The 18,867-nt window shown below is 35.6% G+C and overlaps 1 long non-coding RNA gene and 1 pseudogene across 2 annotated transcripts in view; one reads left to right on the forward strand and one right to left on the reverse strand.

The window, feature by feature from the left end:
- The window catches only part of LOC120608227 (uncharacterized), a 302,358-nt gene that overhangs the window by 188,986 nt on the left and 94,505 nt on the right, over positions 1–18,867 (forward strand). The window contains exon 3 of one of the 2 annotated variants that reach the window (XR_005654346.1): positions 18,243–18,311. The exons of the other annotated variant lie outside the window; for it this stretch is intronic. This is a non-coding gene — a long non-coding RNA (uncharacterized LOC120608227). Of the gene's footprint in view, positions 1–18,242; positions 18,312–18,867 lie in introns of those variants that run through there. 2 annotated transcript variants of the gene reach the window in all.
- Positions 5,091–5,480, reverse strand: LOC120608226 (protein BEX1-like; annotated as a pseudogene).

Consider the following 18,867-nt stretch of genomic DNA (forward strand, 5'->3'; position numbering starts at 1 on the left):
ATTCATATAGAATTAAATTAAGACATATGTCTATAATTTAGTGAGCTTTCAGCCCTGTAAAATATGATTGTGAAAACTCATCAGTCTGATTGACATGTGTTATCTCTGGAGGGAAGATCCTTGACTGGCATCTGAAAATGCTAGTGTTGATGATTCCCATGGCATGAAGACAGCTCATGTAAAAACATAATGGCTATGTGTTATGTTTCCTATTCTATTCATTTATTGTTTTGGAACACGGTCATATTCAGTGTGAGATCCACATTTTGTCAGACATATACATGCACAGACTCTTTTTTGCCCCTGTTTAGCATATACCACGAACTTCCCCTTCTGAGATGGCTTTGATAGTTAGGAAGTGAGGTTGGAATAATTGGGCTTCAGAAGACCAGCAGACACAGAGAGGGGATTTTCCCAGGTTCCAGTGGGAAAATAATCAGAATGTCTGCAAACAACTGGAGGTGTATTTTGGGAGGAATGGCATTAAAGAAAAATCTCTTGGTGTCTACCCTCCTCTCTTCCAGCCCTCCAGCCTCTGTTGAGCCTCCTCTCCCAGTGCTCATGGGCTTACCTACTGCCCATGTCTCACAGTCATATACTCTCTAGCAAGGGTTTCAATACGTTAGAACTTCAAAAATGGCTACCTCTGCTTAGCCTGGGAGGATATATTGGAAGTCTTTTACTTGTAGGCTCAGTTCCACTTAATTCCAAAACCAATGAAGACAAAATATTAGCGTACAATGGTCTTTTTCTGTACCAGAGTGTGGTCTGGAATGTTTACAAATGTCTAGTGAAATTGGTGGGGAGGGAACCCTAGCAACTGACGGGCTTCGATCTGTAGTCTCCATTTCTACTGCATGTGATGGACATACTGCCAAAGCCATGGCAATTAGTTTCACCTCGAGGCACTAAAGGACTTGAACCTGTCTTTAGAACTTCACTCCATTGTAAAATGTGCTGGATTTTAACAAATGCATAATGTCATATATCCAGTATTACATTATCATACAACATAGTTTCGCTGCTCTAAAAATCTCCTGCACCCCACCTATTCATCCCTCCTGCCCTTCCCCCAAACCTCTGACCACCACTGATATTTTTCCTGTCACTGTAGGTTTGCTTTTTACAGAATGTCATGTAGTTGGCATCATACAGGATGTAGCCTTTACAGATTGTCATCTTTTACTTACCAATATGTATTTGTTTCCTTCTTAATGTCTTTTTGTGATTTGATACCTCATTTCTTTTTATTGCTAAATACTATTCCATTTTATTAATGTACCCAGTTTATTTATCCATCTACTTACTGAAGAACACCTTGCTTGCTTCCAAGTTCTAAACAAAGCTGTTATAAACATCTGTCTGCAGGTTTTTGTGTAGATATACATTTCTAGCTCATTTGGGTAAATATCAAAGAGTATGATTATTGTCTAGTAAGAGTATGTATAGTTTTGTAAGAAACTGCCACCTTCTTCCAAAGTGGCTGTACCATTTTATATTCACCAGCAATAAATGAGACTTCCTTTTGCTTCACAACCTCACCAGCATTTGATGTTGTCAGTGTCATAGATTTTAGCCTTTCTAATAGTTGTGTAATAGCATCTCACCGTGGTTTTAATTTACATTTCCCAAATGACTTATGATGTCAGACATCTTTTCATATGTTATTTGCCCTCAATATACATATTTTTGGTGAGGTGTCTGTTCATATCTCTTGTTCATTTTTTAAATTGGGTTGTTTGTTTCCTTAATGTTGGATTTTAAGAGTTCTTTTTATATTTTGGATAAAAGTCCTTTACTAGATATGTGTTTTGCAGATATTTTCTCCCAGTCTGTTACTTGTCTTTTAATTCTTTTAACAATGTCTTTCACAGAGTAGAAGTTGTTAATTTTAATAAAGTCCATCTTATTTTTTTCATAGATTGTGTTTTTGTTGTGTATCTAAAAACTCATTGCCAAACTCCAGGTCACCTAGATTTTCTCCTGTGTTATCTTCTAGGAGTTTTATAGTTTTGCATTTTACATTTAGTTCCATGATCCATTTTGAGGTGCTTTTGTGAAAGATGTAAGATCTGTTTCTAGATTCTTTGTTTTTTGGCATGTAGACGTCCAGTTGTTTCCACACTGTTCGTTTAAAATACTATTTTTCCCCACTGAATTATCTTTGTTTTTTGTTTTTGTTTTTGTTTTTTTTTGGTCAAAGATCAGTTGAATGACATTGTTCTCTTTTAATATTGTGTTGACTATTCTTGGTCTTTTGTCTTTCACATAAACTTCACAATCAGTTTGTCAACATCCACAAAATGACTGCTGGGATTTTGATTGGGATTGCATTGAATCTATAGAACAAGTTGGGAAGATGTGAAATTCTAACAATATTGTGGCATTCTACCCATGAACGTAGACGATTTCTCCATTTATGTAGACTTTCTTTAATTTCTTTCATCAGTTTTGTAGTTTTTCTGATGTAGACCTTGTTCATTTTTTTTAGATTTATGCCTAAGGATTTTGTGTTTATATGTGTATGTGTGTGTGTGCACGTGCTGATGTAAATGATGTTGTATTTTTAATTTCAAATTCCTAGTGTACATTGCTGATATACAGGAAAGCAATTAATGTAGATTCTTCACTTTTCATAAGAATATGCTAACTTTATTACCTACACATCTGGTCTCCAAAGCAATGTTGGTTTTCTCTAATCAAAACATAGAACATGTGTTATTTAGGGACTCAGTGAGAATGAAAACCCAACTGATTACTAATGAGCATGTTAAAGATCCTAGCTGAGGTAATTGGGGGAGAGGTAACTATCTATATCTAGATTCTCTGCTCTGGGAATAAAAACTTCCTATACTTTAAACTCAGGAAAGTTCTTTAGATATAATCCGTCTCAATCAATCCCTGATAACTTGCTTCTATAATGACACTTCTGAAAACCACCCAATTGACATCGCCGCATGGCTGAAGGCAGCCAATCGGCAGTAGCCTCACTATGACTGACTTTTAGAAACACATCCATAGCTGAGACACTTCCACTTTTAGAGATAACTCCATAACTATTAACCCATTTCCTGTATAGAAAAAAAAAGCACAGCTGGCTGCCAGCATTAATTTAATTTTACACAAACGTGCTCTGTGAGGCTGAAGCAAATCTGACTGGTTTCAATGTGAAAATAAAATATAAAATCTGTTCTTGGAGTTAGTTCTAAATAGAACTTGTTTCTAATCCTAATGTAACAGAAATGTATAAATAAATTGGATTCATCAAATGAATCTTCGGCTAACAACTGTTTGAGAAGGATGTTAACATTACATGTAGGAATGCTATGTTTTCTAGGATTTTACATTTTCAGTGATCAAAAATTATTACATTTTGTAAATGAAAATGCCTCTGCTAAAAGCATAATGCTATAAATGGAATGATGTCATTTGTTTCCAAAGACTATCGATATACTAGAACGATGCAAAAATAATAATAAAAGTGAGATATTTCATGGCAAACTTTGGTAGTAAGGTTAGGACTGTAATCCGTGAGTTATCTTGGGACAAATGCTGCAGCTATAAACACTACCAGGGAGTATTCTCAGGGCAAATGGAAAATGACTTAAAGATGAACTAATTCTAAATCACTCTCATTTCCAAAAGTCCACTTGCCCTGAACTCTATGCTTCCCTATACCTTGTACAGTGGTCCCCAATCTTTTTGGCACCAGAGATGCCAAAAAGTGCTCCTATGAGAATCTAATGCCTGGTGATTTGAGGTAGAACTGAAGTGGTGATGCTAGTACTGGGGAGCAACTGCAAATACAGATGAAGCTTCCCTCACTTGCCAGGTCCGCTTACTTCCTGCTGTGAGGCTGGGTTCTTATGGTCTGTGGCTCAGGGTTTGGGGACCCCTGCTGTATAAGATCAGCAACTTGCTTTGATCAATGCTAACTTGCTTACTAAACAATCCATTAATTTTTTTTGTTTAAAATATTGAGTGGTGACCTCTTCTTTGAGACCTTTTTTTTTTCTTGTTACCAATTAGCCTTCCAAAACGTAGCACCTGTGGAATGCATTGTTTTAGAGCCAGGTAGACACTTTTAATGGAATATGATTTATTGTTTCCTTAGCAATTTTTTCTAACAAATTTGTATAAAACTCAACTATATGAATATAGTTTCTGTATATTTTGGAAAATAGTTACTGAATTTATTGCTTAATAGCCAGTTAAATGTTTTTTATATAAATTCCTCTTAGAGTTTAATGCTAGGTAAAATTGTTTCTCCTGAGCAGATAATTTCTTTTTTTCTTTGGCTGCCATGAATCTCATCACTATCCTTTCTAATCAGTTAAAAACTTATTTCTCACTTTAAGATTATGTTCTTAATGTAAATGACACATGGCTTTCATTTATTTTCAATTTTTTTGTTATAATTCTTATTATAATGATTTCATTGCATATGACTTTTGCTTAACCTACCTTAAAAATCCATTTTGGGGACTAAGATATGAAAAAATTTTATATTACAATTTTTTTGAGAAACATTACAATACTCTAATATTTGCAAACTTCTCACTCTTTCCAGAAACTTAAACCTTTGATAATAATCCTTTATTTTGTTTCTATAATATCTAGAATTTGACAGCAATTTAATGAAACCAATTAAATTTATATTTTCACAAATCATTTCTAACATTGATATTCTTTAGGGTAAAATGATGTGTGATAATATCAATTCTCAGCATAACAGGTGAAAGGTCAAGTCCCTATAGCAGTTAGTTGGCCAACTACACAATTGCATTTGAAAGTGCTTTAACTTTAATAGCAATATTATAATAAAAGGGCAGCATCTTTTTTTTTTTTTCTTTCTTAAATTGCTTTATTTACTTCATAATATGTAATGAGCAACTTTCCATGCAATAGGTAAAACTCCCCTGCTGACAGAAACTTACACAGTGGGTCAAAACACAACATTCAATTAGAAGCTGGTAATAGGAGATCCATAGGAAACAACACCAAAAGGTTTTCAATAAAGGTAAATCACAAACGTGTCAGTTTAGGAAGCAGGTGTGTTGCCCTATTAACGTCAGGGAAAACATCAGCATTCAAGGCTTGAGGCAAAACTCGTTATGATGGTCATGGTGACAGAGGTCAGTGCTAACTGCTGGCAGACTATGACTCAATTGCTTTACCCTCAGCTTTCGCATAAGTTGTCTCATCTGCTCCCCAATCCTTTCCATATTCTCTTCTCTCACCCTGTGGCTCTCCAAGCCTCTGAATCACATCCCATCTATACTGCAGGATAGGATGCCTAACAGGGAACTGCCTACGATTTCCTCTAGGTACATAGTATTCACCAGCTTCCTTTATTCCCAAGGGCTCCCCTTTATTTGCAGCTTGCCCCTTTTCATCCTTTTTTTTTTTCCTTCTATTTTCCTGGTTGGCTTTTTCCATGTTGAGATTTTTTTTATTGCCTGTTCCTCTTTGGACACCATTGCTCCTGGGCCTATCCTTGCTGTCTCCTCTGCCTTCCGATTCTCTCTGCAAGTGCACGCCGGGACACTTGGACCTACACACCTGCTCCCCCTTTGCCTCTGCCTCCTACTCTTGGGGCCGCCCCTGGCTCACTGGCCCTCAGGGACATCGCGAGCTGATACTGAGAAGGGGGCTAGATGGCCAGGTCTCAAAAAGGTAGCACCTTAACCTTGAAATATTGATGTCAATGATGGGAATCAAAATAAACATTTCTAAATGTTTATTTCATTCCTCCATCCACCAAAGCAACAGATAAGTTAAAGCAATTAACATCCTGTATGTAAGTTTTCACAACATATATAACAAAGAACACATCTCAAATATGAGACTGATTTTGAGTCTGATATAAATTTTACACTGTTTCACTTCAAGTTTCTCACTATTCATACATCACAACTGGCATTAGGGTGCTTGAAACTAAGTTGTATAGCTGGAATTATAGTCCTTGCTATTATTATGGATATTTTTTCCTTCCTATAATCAGCACAGGTCCTATGAAGAGATGGAATAAATTGTGGTGCCCATGGTGTGGTTTAAGGAAGTGATAAGATGGGCTTATTCCAACAAATATTTTTTCCTGTCTTTTCTAGATGCCATCCTGCTTGAAATTCTGTCCTTAGAATGGTCGTAGGGAGGGGTGCAGTGGAAGAGAAATATGGACTACCTCCTCCAAATTCTAGTGAAATGTAATAAAAGATTAGGCAAAACCTATATTATAAAGCTACATCAAAAATTATTTTTTTTTCCATGGAGTTTAATAGACACTCCTGGGGACCTGACACAATAAATTCCTGTTTTCTGAGGATACATAGGGTACTAGATCTGTTCTGACACACAAAATGAATAGCCCTAGGTGCCTGGCGGTGGGCAGTGAGTGGGGATGTTGGAGGATCACATGACGCAGAAACAGAAGTCTTAAGAAGCAGGAGGTAAAAGGAAGAATACAAGGCTATAATTTGTGACCATAATTTAGCTGTGAACTTGTTTTTGATTAGTAGTAGACTTAAGTTTGGAAGACAAAGGAGGGTTAGTTCTAGTGTTATTAACATGTAATCTCAGGTAATGAAGGCAAGAGGCAATCCCAAAATGAGGTCAAGAGAGTCTAACATCCCTGGACCTGCTTTGAAGACCTTGGCTATGAGCAGCTAGGAGGCCATCACAAAGAATGAAGTGGCTCTATCATCATGTATTTTTAAAAATTCCAAGTTTTTATTTTATCTTAGTATTAAAAAAAATCCAAACAACTTATGAACTACTCGTAGTCATATCCGTAGTCATACTTTATATATATATTTACATTTATTGAGGATCTTCAGTGAGCCATATACTTCATATTATCACATCAGCAGCACCACCAGCAACAGTATAACAAATATTTCTTTGGCAACTATGTATCAGACCCGAGGCTAAAGACCAATTTGATCTCCTCCAACTCTTACATAAATTGTGACAGGTAATATGATCCTTATTTGATAGATGAGAAAACTGAATCAGAAAGTCTCAGTAATTTACACTAGGTTACACAAATAGTGAGTGGCAGTAGTTAAATCCTCATGAAACACCACTTTGCAAATAAGGACACCAGAAAGACCAGAAAGAGCCCAGGGTATACAGCAAGTTTCAAATTTGAAATCAGATTTGACAGAACCCTTAAAGAACATGTTCTTTCTATTGTATTATATATCTCTCATTCTATGTTTTGTTCCTTTGCCTTCTCTGAAGTGTAGAAAGAGGAAATAAAATTGTTAATTAAAGGGTTTTCAACTGTTATGGAAGGTTCCCATTTTATAAGTAGGAGTAATTCTATGCCTGAGTCCACATTTCTGGAAGGAACACCTGAGATATGACCATCTGGCTTGGCAGTGGTCTCAAGCATGCGTTACCTGGTGACTTCAGTGTTGCCAGTTAATCACTGGCATATGAGCTAACACAAAGTTACTCTTGATTTAGGACAGAGGCAGCTAACAGTTGCTTGCTTTACGAATCAATGTTATTGACAAAGTGAGACATAGAGAAATGAGATTCAGGGAAAGTGTCGCAAGGGTTCTTTTTGACCAAATCCTAAATTCACATTTGGGCTGAGTCCTGGCAACTTTGGAAAGTAATTAAAAAAGGAAGTGAAGACAATAGGAAGCCAGCTTCACTCTCATTGCTTTCAGCTGGAAACAGGTTCGTGCTCACCCACATCAAGGCTGTGCCTGCCCTGGCTGCCTAAAGTACAATTTTATTCTACAATGTGGTCTTGCCGGTTTTCATTCTCCTCTCTCAATTACTTCCATATCAAAGCTGCTTTGTTTCCAAGTTAACATAATGGACTCCAACTTAATACTTTGCCAAGCTCTCATTGATCTTTGGTGTGGAATGAATGTGAATACTGCCTCATTAATCCTCTGTACAGTCGTTGGCAAGCAATATCTCATCTATTTTGCAGTGGAGGAAAGAAAGGCAAAGTAAATTGCTCGCTTTGCATCTGTGCCCAGCCTTCTGGACATCTCCATCTGGATATCTTGCTGGCTTGTCAAACTCATCTTACCTCAGATTGAACTCATTCTTGTTCTTTTCTCAAAATACACCCCTCTTGCTGGGCATTGTGTCTTGGTTAATGGCACCTCTATCCACATAGTTCCCCTGGTAGAAGCTTCTGAATCATCTTTGATTTCTCTCATTTTCCATATTCAATAAGTTATGAAGTACTTGTTCTTTTCCTCTGAAATAGCTCTCAAAGGTATTCCTTCTCTTCATAACCTTTCCCCAATCTCTTGCTCCATTCAGTGTCTCACTCTCTCTCTTCCAGATTAGTGACATCTCCCAAATCCTTACTCATAACCCAATTTAGGCTTTACAATGTGGCTTTATACTGTCTCTAAAACATTAATCTTACTAAAACCAAAGCATAATTTTCTTCTCTCCTGCATGAAAAGATTTGATGGTCCAACATGGCTAACATACACAGTCCTGACTCTTTTCACATCAGTAAGATCTTTTACAGTTGGGCACAACCTCAATATGAGAACTTGTCTTCCATTTTTTGTTACCATGTGGCCCACATTCTAATCACCAGGGCCATCTCACTATTCCCCAAGTGCTTTTCTTCATCTCCTAACTTCAGTTCATGATGATCACCTTTATGTCAACTGATCTGCTAGACACATTTCTAGTCATTTTTAAGGCCCAGTTCTTAGGTTGCATTTTATTTATCTTTTTTGACTCATTCACATGTCTACTTCTCTTAATCTCCCCCCCTTTGGGTCTTCATAACAGTTTGTTACCATTTACCACACCTTGTTTTGTACTTAATTATCAAAAATATTTTGATTTGAGTATGTCTCAAAATCACATATAGTTTTCTTGAGGACAAAGTCCATATTTTATTCATCTCTGTATTATTAGTACACCATTGCTGGGTGCTTACTAGATGCTAAATAAATTTGTACAGCAATTTATATATAATAAAGACCTTTTTAGAACAAATTTTATCATATTTAAAGTTCACAATAACCCTATAATGTAGGTATTATTACTGATCCCTAATTTACAGATGAACAAACTTGGGCTTAAGGAAGTTAAAAGACTTTTCTATGGCCTGTCTAGCACGAGAGCCAAGATTTAAACCTAGGATCCCTATCTGTAAACCCTGATTTTAGTTCATTGTACTAGACAGCACATACGCAGAAGTGTAGTTGGAAATTTGGCCTGCTGCAATGCCCAACTTGAATAAAACAAGCATTTCTTTTTCTTTCTTTTTTTTAAAAAACGAGTATTTCTGGTTACTACAACATACTAGGTGTCATTCATGTTGAGGGAGTGTCAATGTCTAAAGGAGTGTCTATTATTCCTAGTGTTTTCTGTACCTGAGAGTAAGAACTGAAATATCTCAGGGCCATATTCATAGTTGTAGCAACGATAGCACCTGTATGGACTTGAATATAAATGACGTTTAAGAATAATTGATTGTATAACAGAACCCGGTCATAAGAATATTGCCATTTTTTGATCATTTTTTCTTCCAATTCCAACATGCACAATATGTTACCAAATGTTAATGATAAAAAATTCATACAGCTTGGTTGGTTCCTAGGATTAGTCATTCTGTCACTGGCGGAGAGGTGTGGAAAGGCTTTTCTTCTCCAAGATTTTCTCCCCCATTGGCTGAAAATCCAATCTCTTTGGATTTTCAGATCTCTTTGCATTGCCCACATTTGCTTTTTCAGTACACATATCACTTATCTCATCTACAGCTAGACTAGATTCTTTAATTTTTGCTCTGGATTGGCCTAGATTGGTTAGTAAACAGACTATTCACACCTTTGTTTTCTAAATGCTTTGCCTTCTTGGTCCAGGTAGTTAAAAGGACAAAGGATATATTGGCAAGTTAGAACTCTAATTTGGTAGATATGCTCAAGCAATCCTATTAGAATCTATCTTTACTTTCTGATAATTCCTGAAATGCCTTTAACATCTGGTACTGTTCCATACAGTGTCCAGTCTTCCCCATCCCTCACCAATCTGTGTTGCCACACTGTCTGTCAAAACTCTATCTCTTACTAATTTAAGAGGATTCAGCTTTGATCTCATATGCATGAAGCCTTGTTTGATTCTACCCTCTGAATTCTTACTGCAGTTTGTACTGACAATGATTGATGCTTACTTAAGCACTGGGCACTTTTTAATCACTTTAATGAATGTAGAAGATTAATTGCGAAAACAGCCTTGATTCTTAAATCTCCCGTGCTCCCCAGATATCCACATTTATTTGTTTACCAAGAAGTGAAGTTATTTTTCCATCCCTTGAATCTAGGCTGATCTTGTGATTTGCTTTGGACTACAGAATGTAATAGAGTTGACAGTGTGCTGGTTCTGAGTGTAGGTCTCAAGGGGCCTTACGCACCTTCGCTCTCTCTCTTTAAACCCTACTACTACCTTGTGAACAAGCTTGGACTATCTGTAGAAGATGAGATCCATGGAGAGGAGAGGCCAGTTGTCCTTGCTAAGGGCATCCTAGGCCAGTCTATACTAGCTGACTCCCAAACATGCAAGAGAGCTGCCTATCCAATCTATAATTGATTGCAGATACAAGAATGAAACCAGATAACACTAACAGAAACATTCAGATGTCTCACAGACTCAAACAATAATACATACTTATTGTTTAGCCATTGGATTTTGAGTGGTTTGTTTCACAGTGATAGCTAACTCACATAATGCATTACCTCATTTAGGGCTCCTTATACAATGATATATATATATTTAATATCCCTACTTAATGGCTGATGAAATTTAGGGTTGGAAAGATTAAGTTACTTATTCCAGTTCTCACAGTAAGTGACAGAGCCACATTATGAGACAAGATAGTCTTAACTACTTAGTTTGCATGCTTAAATATTATGTTACACTAGCCTCCCTCAGCAGCATATAATTCATAACTTGATTCATAGAACCATTAAATCTTTAGGGGAAATGATTTAGCTCACTCCCCTTGATTTCTACCTGAGGAGATAAAGACCCAGAGTTTACCGATTTCTTTAAGGTCACAGAATCACACTATAGTCTCAGATTTTTAAAAAATTTTTTCTAATGCCCCATAACTAATTTATTTTCCTTGGTCAAGAGCATTCGTATTTCCACAGAAAGAGTGCAAGCTTCTTGAGGTCTAATTCTTCCTTTATGTCCCTATTGATGCCTAGCACAGTGCTGAGTACTTTAGGTGTTTTACACATATTTATTAATTGGTTGGTTGATTGCACTGTTTATCTCCAAAGTCATTGTTACCTGGGCAGCAGACAGAGTGGCTATAGCCAACAATATTATGTAGGGGAAGGCTGACAGCCAAACCTTAGTGCCAGTATGAGGACTGTCTGCTCATTCTGAGACCCAAATGGAAATTCTCATCCTCTGGAATTACTGTATTTTTTTTCTCTTACAAGGTACAACATTTATTATTCACTGAATTATCAGGGTTATATTTTGTTGATATGCCTGATGAAGGAACTACCCCCCATATTTGCAAGAATAAAAATCGTCTTAGAGAAGACCTAAGTTCTAGACTTTGCTTTCACATAATAATTGCCAAGACTGTCCTTTAAAGCACTGGAACGAACTTAAACTAAAAATAAATTGAGTAAGTGCAGGTAGCATCAAATTTAAACTAGATTCTTAAAATCGGCTATTTGTACATACACTTTCTATAAGCCAAGGAATTCAGCTATGTGATAGAATCAACTAAACTGATGATATGAAAGGTAGACACACTCTGAGAAAAAAAGAACTTAAATATGTATTTCTTATTTATTTCTTGTCCTTATCCTTTGCAGAAGATAATAGCAAAACAAAATTAGTGATTTTCTTTCTATCATACAACACGTCCTCTATAAAATCTCACAGAAGTCACTTAGTCATGCCATAGTGCAACTAAAGATTTTTCACATGCTTGAGGAAAAAACTCTGCTTCCTTCACACCTTTTTTCCCTTGACCTGCTCCTATCCGCTCTTATATATGTGGTTTCATGACTAATTTTCTAGAGATTGGGTTATAACCATATTATAAGATGAAAGCAGAGTCTGGTTTAATTTAGGCCAATGAAATATAAAATATAAAAATTATTTTATCTTCTAATTTTGATTTAGGAAAATTTTAAGAGCTTAAAATTGTTTCATTAATCTGAAAATGTGATAATCTTTTTTTTAAGTCAGGTTGTATTTTCTTCAAATGTCAAACTTTCAAATTTTAAATTGTTACTGTTTCAGAGTAACGTGAAAGAAAGTACTAGATTAAACAATAAGATTGGGGCAGATGATCTAATACCTTCTATTATCATTCCCTATAGACTGCACTTTCTTAAAGCATAGTATTTCTTTACTAAAATGTGCTCTTTCTTTGTCTTTCGTTGCTGTCTTGCCAATTGGAATCAGACTAAGGCTTGTGATTAGAGATCACATACTGGCTCAAATCAAGAAGTGAAACTGAATCTTGTTAAAGCTCTTCTTACTAAAGAACAAATGGCTCAAATGTGGTTCTATTGTGACTGTTTTGGGTAAACAAATATGAAAGTGACATTCTAATAAATCAGGGTCATAATTAATATTTTAGTGAATTTTATGTTGTGTTTTTCTGCTGCAATAAAAAAATTGGGAGAAACAAACAAAACAACAAAACCCCAATTAATGTACACACACACACACACACACACACACCACACACACACACACACACAAATAAAACCTTGAGTGATAACCATAATACAATATGAAATAGGAGCTCCATGAAGGCAGGCATTGTCTGTCCTGAACACAGCTATGTTATCTTCATTGTTTGGAACATATAATCTGCTTAATGAATAACTATTGAATACATTTATTGAATAAATAAAACAAATTACATGTTTTTGTAGGAAAAATTCTGCATATGGAAATTCCACTTATGGAAATCTACTCATTTTATTGAGCATAGAGAAAGATGGAAAAAATGTGAATGTGTGTGTTGTATTTATACACACATATCAGCATGTTAACATTGAATAAGCAAAGAGAATGGTATTGAAGGAGGCGAAGTATAGGGAAGATTATTTTTTCTTTATACATATTCACATTATTTCACTTTTTCCTACAAGAACATTTTAGTTATATAATTTAAAAATATAATAGAGAATAATTTAAAAGAAAATATTTTTCAAATTTTAATGAGAAAATGCTTAAAGTAGATTGTAAAACTCTATAAAATGATTCTAACTATGTAGGATAAAATGTGACTGATTAAAAGAAATATAACTAAAATACTGGCAATGGTTATTAAGAGGGAGCTTATGAATTTATTATTTTACTTCATTATAATTTTCTGTATATTTAAAATTTTCTGCCTATCTTACTTTTTAATGAAATGTTACAGGTACAGTTCCACCTCCTTCTTTGCCAGAGAAAATCACTACTGTTTATTGGGAGAGTGTTCTTCCTGTTTAAATTTACATGTTTTCACCATATGTGTCTAAGCATATAGTAATTTTACACGTGTTTCAAAGTTAATGTGTAATACATGTTCTTTGCAACTTTCTTTTTATAATCATAAAATATATTATTTAAAATTTTTCTATTGCATTACAATTATTTGTCTCCTGATAATATCCTTAGAAATGCAATGCTTTATTGATAATAATTGCTGCCATTTGTTTAGAGTTTACGAAGGTGTCTAGCAGTATGCTAAATGCTATTTAATCCTCAATAGAATATAATACAAATAATAAAATAATCTCATTTCATCAGAATTTTTCCTGATATCAAATTTTGAAGAAGAATTGAAGTCCAGTAAGAATTTTGGACTGAGGATCCAAGAATACTCAATGGAGAAAAAGGTAAAAAATAGTTGAAGGTTGGTCCTCTGATTACAAACACTTTCTGTTTTTGCCCTTAGGTGGCCTAGGCCATAGCAAGACTCTAGACTCCTCAATCAGAGTGCCTTCCTCCTTAATTTTCTTTATTTAAATTCCCTCTGTATTCTTGCCTGTGGAATTTACCATATAATTTTACACGTGCTTATGTTGTCCTTAGATTTGTTCTCCAGTTACTGTATACACACATAATTTTTTTCCTCAACAGACTCTAGTTCATTAGAGATAAAGCAAGTTAGCAATAAATACTCATTAACTGATTTGAATTGAAATGGATTCTATCTACCTCTTCTGTAGAACAGTAGTCCTGTGACATGAGGAGCCCATGAGTCCAGATAGGATGCTCATTCTCTCCGTGAACAATGAAAGAATTGACATCATAGATTTTCAGTTGCCTAAGTTTTAGTTAATAACATTGAGTATGTGGAATACGCTTAGTTATGAACTCTGTGTAAGTGGATTTACAAGATGAAATGTGCAATCGCACAAGCATTACATGAACTTCTTTTATTGTTTGTTTCTTCAGTATTATGAGCACACTCACTATATTGTCTGGCTTCCACTTAAATACCTCTAATAAAAGGGAACTCATTATACTCTAAGACAGCCTGTCCCATTTTTGGACAGCTTATTTTGTTATAGGATAAAAGGATCATTGGGCCTATTTCCTAGGGCTATAAGAACAAGATGACTTTGTGAATGTTTGGAGACTGTAGTTTGGATCAGGAATTAATAATCAAGTTCTAAGAAGAGTGATACAGAAGTAAGTTGTGTTATTCCTGAAGCTATATAAAACTGACTTTAATACTACTTGGTATCAGGCCTAGGAGGCCAAAAGTAATCTTCCATTCCGACTCCATTACATAATAACATACAATGTTCTGGATTCTATTGTTTGCCAGATTATGCTGAAAAAGAACAGCTATGGGGATAATTAAAGATAATGACAAATAGACTTTAAAAGAAATGTTTAAAAACTAGAGTTATTTAGTCTCAGACAAGAGGAGATAGAAGTAAGGCAATGATGGTGCTGAGTTATAGGTTCACAATCCCTTAATTCCTGAAAAACCCCTGAAAAACAAGTACAGTTGGCTCTCAAACAACACAGAGTTTGAGAGAGCTGAACCTTGTGCAGTCAAGAATCTTTATATGAATTTTGACTCTCCAAAAACTCAGTCATGCCTTGGTATCCATGGGGAATTGGTTCCAGAACCCCTGCACATACCAAATCTGTGGATGCTCATGTCCCTTATGTAAAATGGCATAGCGACAATGCATGCAGTTGGCCCTGTGCACCTGTGGATTCTCCACTGTGGATTGAGAATACTATTTTAGACCTGCAGTTGGTTGAATCCATGGATGTGAAACCCGAGGATACTGGAGCAACTGTATATTTATTGAAAAATTCTGCACATAAGTGGATCTGCACACTTCAAACCTGTGTTGTTTAAGGGTCAACTGTATTTCATAACTCATTTTATAGCAAAAATCTGACCTGAACTGAGATTAACATTATTTATAATCTCCATTTCACTTAGTATAAATATTCATGTTTTGCAGAAGAAATACTCACATGTTTGATTATGGAATCCTGCTCCAGACTTCCCAGGGGACATTAGAATATAAAATACATACACCTTATTACTTCTCTCAACTTTGAAAAAGTAAATTTTGGAATAGATCTGTTCCCAAGGCTTGTAGACTGTAATAGATCATTTCCGTAGTTAGCTTTTGTCAGTATAGTACTATTCCTATTGTGCCTTCCTACTTTTATAAATTTGAGATACATTGATATTGCAAAATGATCATCCTTAAATGCAAACACCAATCGGAGAATTCTCTGAGTGAGGAAAGGATCCAGAGCCCCTCCCATCCCCATTACTTCTGCAATTAATTAAGAACTAGGTACATGGCGGCAGGGGGAACTGATGGAAAACAGGAACTTAGCAAGATATTTTAAGAGCAGTAATTCTTAGCCAGAGTTAGGTTATAGACCTCTTGGAAAAGCTGATGAAAGCAATCTATTGACTTCCTAGAAAAAATACAAATTAACGCAAGATTATGTATATAAACATATATGTATATGTTTTAATGGTACTCAAAGATCTTCTAAACTTATATGGTTAAAATTTCCTCTTCTGGAATGTGATTGAGTGAATATAGGTTCAATCAAGTGAATAGGTTTCTGTAGCTAAGACACAGGTAAACATCTTAAAAGTTTTGAACTTGAGGGAATGGGGTATAAATATCCTCATCTTCTCCATCATAGCTTAGAACTAAATGGGAAATAAGATACACAATAATATACCTCCTCTTGAATAGCATAGACTTCCCAGATAAGGTTACCACACTACAGTCTTTCTAGGCAGCAGGACATGCAGGAGAGAATCTAGAAGGTCTAACTTGAGTTCCCACCTTGAACATACCAACCCATCAAGTCACCTCCCCCTCCAGTGGAGGGAATGAAGGGGGCAGGAGAGAGACTGTTCCCTCCTGGTCAGTAGTGTACAAATCGTTTCTGTTTCTATGAAAACATGATGAATGAGGATTAAATATTGACACCAGTAAGACTATGTGGCCATTTTTGAGTTTCAACCTAATATTAGTTAACAATAGGCAAGGGAAGAGTCGGCTATCACATCCACATACAAAAGTTTGTTATAGGTTTCTCACATAATTTGTGTTTTAGAATGTGGTTCAGAAATTTGGGAAAGGCTTAACTGTATTCTTCTAATTCTTCATATGGTGTTGCCTGGGGTCACTTGGTAGGTTGGTGGCTGCTATATTATAGAGGTTCAAAGTGGCAGCTGGACAGCTGGGTACGGCTGAGGCTTTCTTCCGGTCTACGCTGTTTAAATGTCTCTTCATGTGGTCTCTTAGGATAGTCTGGCTTATAGAATCTCATGGTTCCAAAACTGGAAACTGGCCCATATTCATTTCCACATTATCCTAATGATCAAAGATGTTATAAGAAACAGCCCAGAATCCAATTTGCTTCCTTGTGAAGGCACAGTGTTTTTCCTTAAAATGATGTATAAACTGCAGTGGCTTCATAATGCTACTTGATAAAGTTTCATACAGACAGTGCCAAATTGGAAAAGGGCAAAATGAATTGCTCATCTTCCTCAAAAGTGAGATTTTCTAATATTCATCATTTCAATTTCTATTTGCACTTTTCTTTCATGCATTTGTGGCTACCTGGGGCAATTGCCACAGTTACAGTTTCACTAATCTCAGCATATTTAAATTCATATTTTTCCCCCTGAACTATGGTAATAATGCTACTATTTCAATGAATCCCCTAGGAGACCCTGACCCAAGTTTGTAAATTTCAGATATAGAATAACAAGATGGTGACAGGAAGTATGAAAATTAAAGCCCAAATAATTAGTATTCAGCTGACATGAAAATAGATTTTAAGCAAGATGATCTGAACCTCTGCAGATCTTGCAGTACCTGAAAAACCTTAAGAAATAGAAATATAAATAACAACAAGATTTCTGAAAAAAAAAAATTATGTCTTCTGCTTAAGAACTAAAAGCAAAATTTTTAACACTTCCCTGTAATTCTGTTACCAGGCCTTTTTGCCTTTGTCATTCTAATGGGCGAATGATATCATCTCATTGCAAATCTAATTTACACATTCTGAGTTATGAATAAAATTGAGCATCTTCTCAAGTATTCTATGATCTGCTTGAATTTTTTTTTTCTGTTGGGTTTTAGTCTTAAGACTCTTAAGGAAATCTGCCTTTTATCTATCATATGTGTTGGAAATAATTTTTTTCCAGTTTTCAATTTCCTTTTAGCCCATTTTCATTGTTTATTTCCAATGCATGAATTTTAATTTTGATATTTTTTTCCTTTTCATAATTTTTCTAAACTGGTTTCTATTTGTATACAAAAAATGCTGTGATTTGGGTTATTTTTGAAATCATCTACCTTCCAGTACTTTTGTTACTGAACTCAGCTTCAGCTGCTTGCTGCCCATAAGCCAATAATTCATAAGCCAATAATTTGAGAGACATGGTAGAAGGAAAGCAGGTTTATTCAAGAGTCAGCACCCTGACGGTGGGAAGCTGTCACAAAGGTGGTCTTGCTGCTCCAGGACAGGCAGGGGTTATTTTAGGGAGAGGGCTGAGTAAGAGATGGGGGGGACATTCCAAAGCCCCAGGGAGAGGGCTTGCATACTGGAGGGGCCAAGGCCTTCTATCTTGTCTTCTCAGCCTTGGCTTGTTTCTCAGGCCACCTGAAGAGGAGGCAAGTGTAACAAAGAAATGAACAAAGATGAGGTAGGGAGCTCCTCTTTTTGGTACAAGTCAGTATCATGAACTCTCTCTTTCGCAGCCTGCTCTGATAAGCAACCTGGAGCTGGTCCTGCGGAGGTCTGGGGAGGATTTTGCAGTTAACCTTCTGGCACCAAATGGTCTGGTAACTAAGTGAGCTCCCTTCGAGGTCTATTTGTAGAATTCTCAGTCAAGCAAACTGTTTATCTACAAGTTACACATTAATTAACAAGGAGATTGTAAGGAAAAAAACAGAAAAGGAATAAAAATGGCTACAATCATAAGACTACAATAAAACCACAATAATCATAGTTACACTTTCACTTTTAAAGCTTTCAGAGTCACCTTACTTTAGATGTCTCTATAGTAAAAGTTTGGATATATGTTTTACAATCTAATTTCTTTTTAATTAAATATATTTGCTTATCTCATTATACTTTTATTTTTTTTTGAGGCCTGGCAATACCTTATTTATTCATTCATTCCAGCTTTGTTGAGATATAACTGACATATAACATTGTATAAATTTAAGATATATATTATGATGATTTGATATACTTATTTATCTGAAATAATTACCACAGTAGGATAAGTTAATGTATTCATCATCTCACATAATTCCCATTTCTTTTTCATAGTAAGAACATTTAAGATTTACTCCCTAGGCAACTTTCAAGTGTATAATC

This window comes from Pteropus medius, unplaced genomic scaffold, assembly GCF_902729225.1.
Source record: "Pteropus medius unplaced genomic scaffold, Ma_sr-lr_union100, whole genome shotgun sequence".
NCBI lineage: Eukaryota > Metazoa > Chordata > Mammalia > Chiroptera > Pteropodidae > Pteropus > Pteropus medius.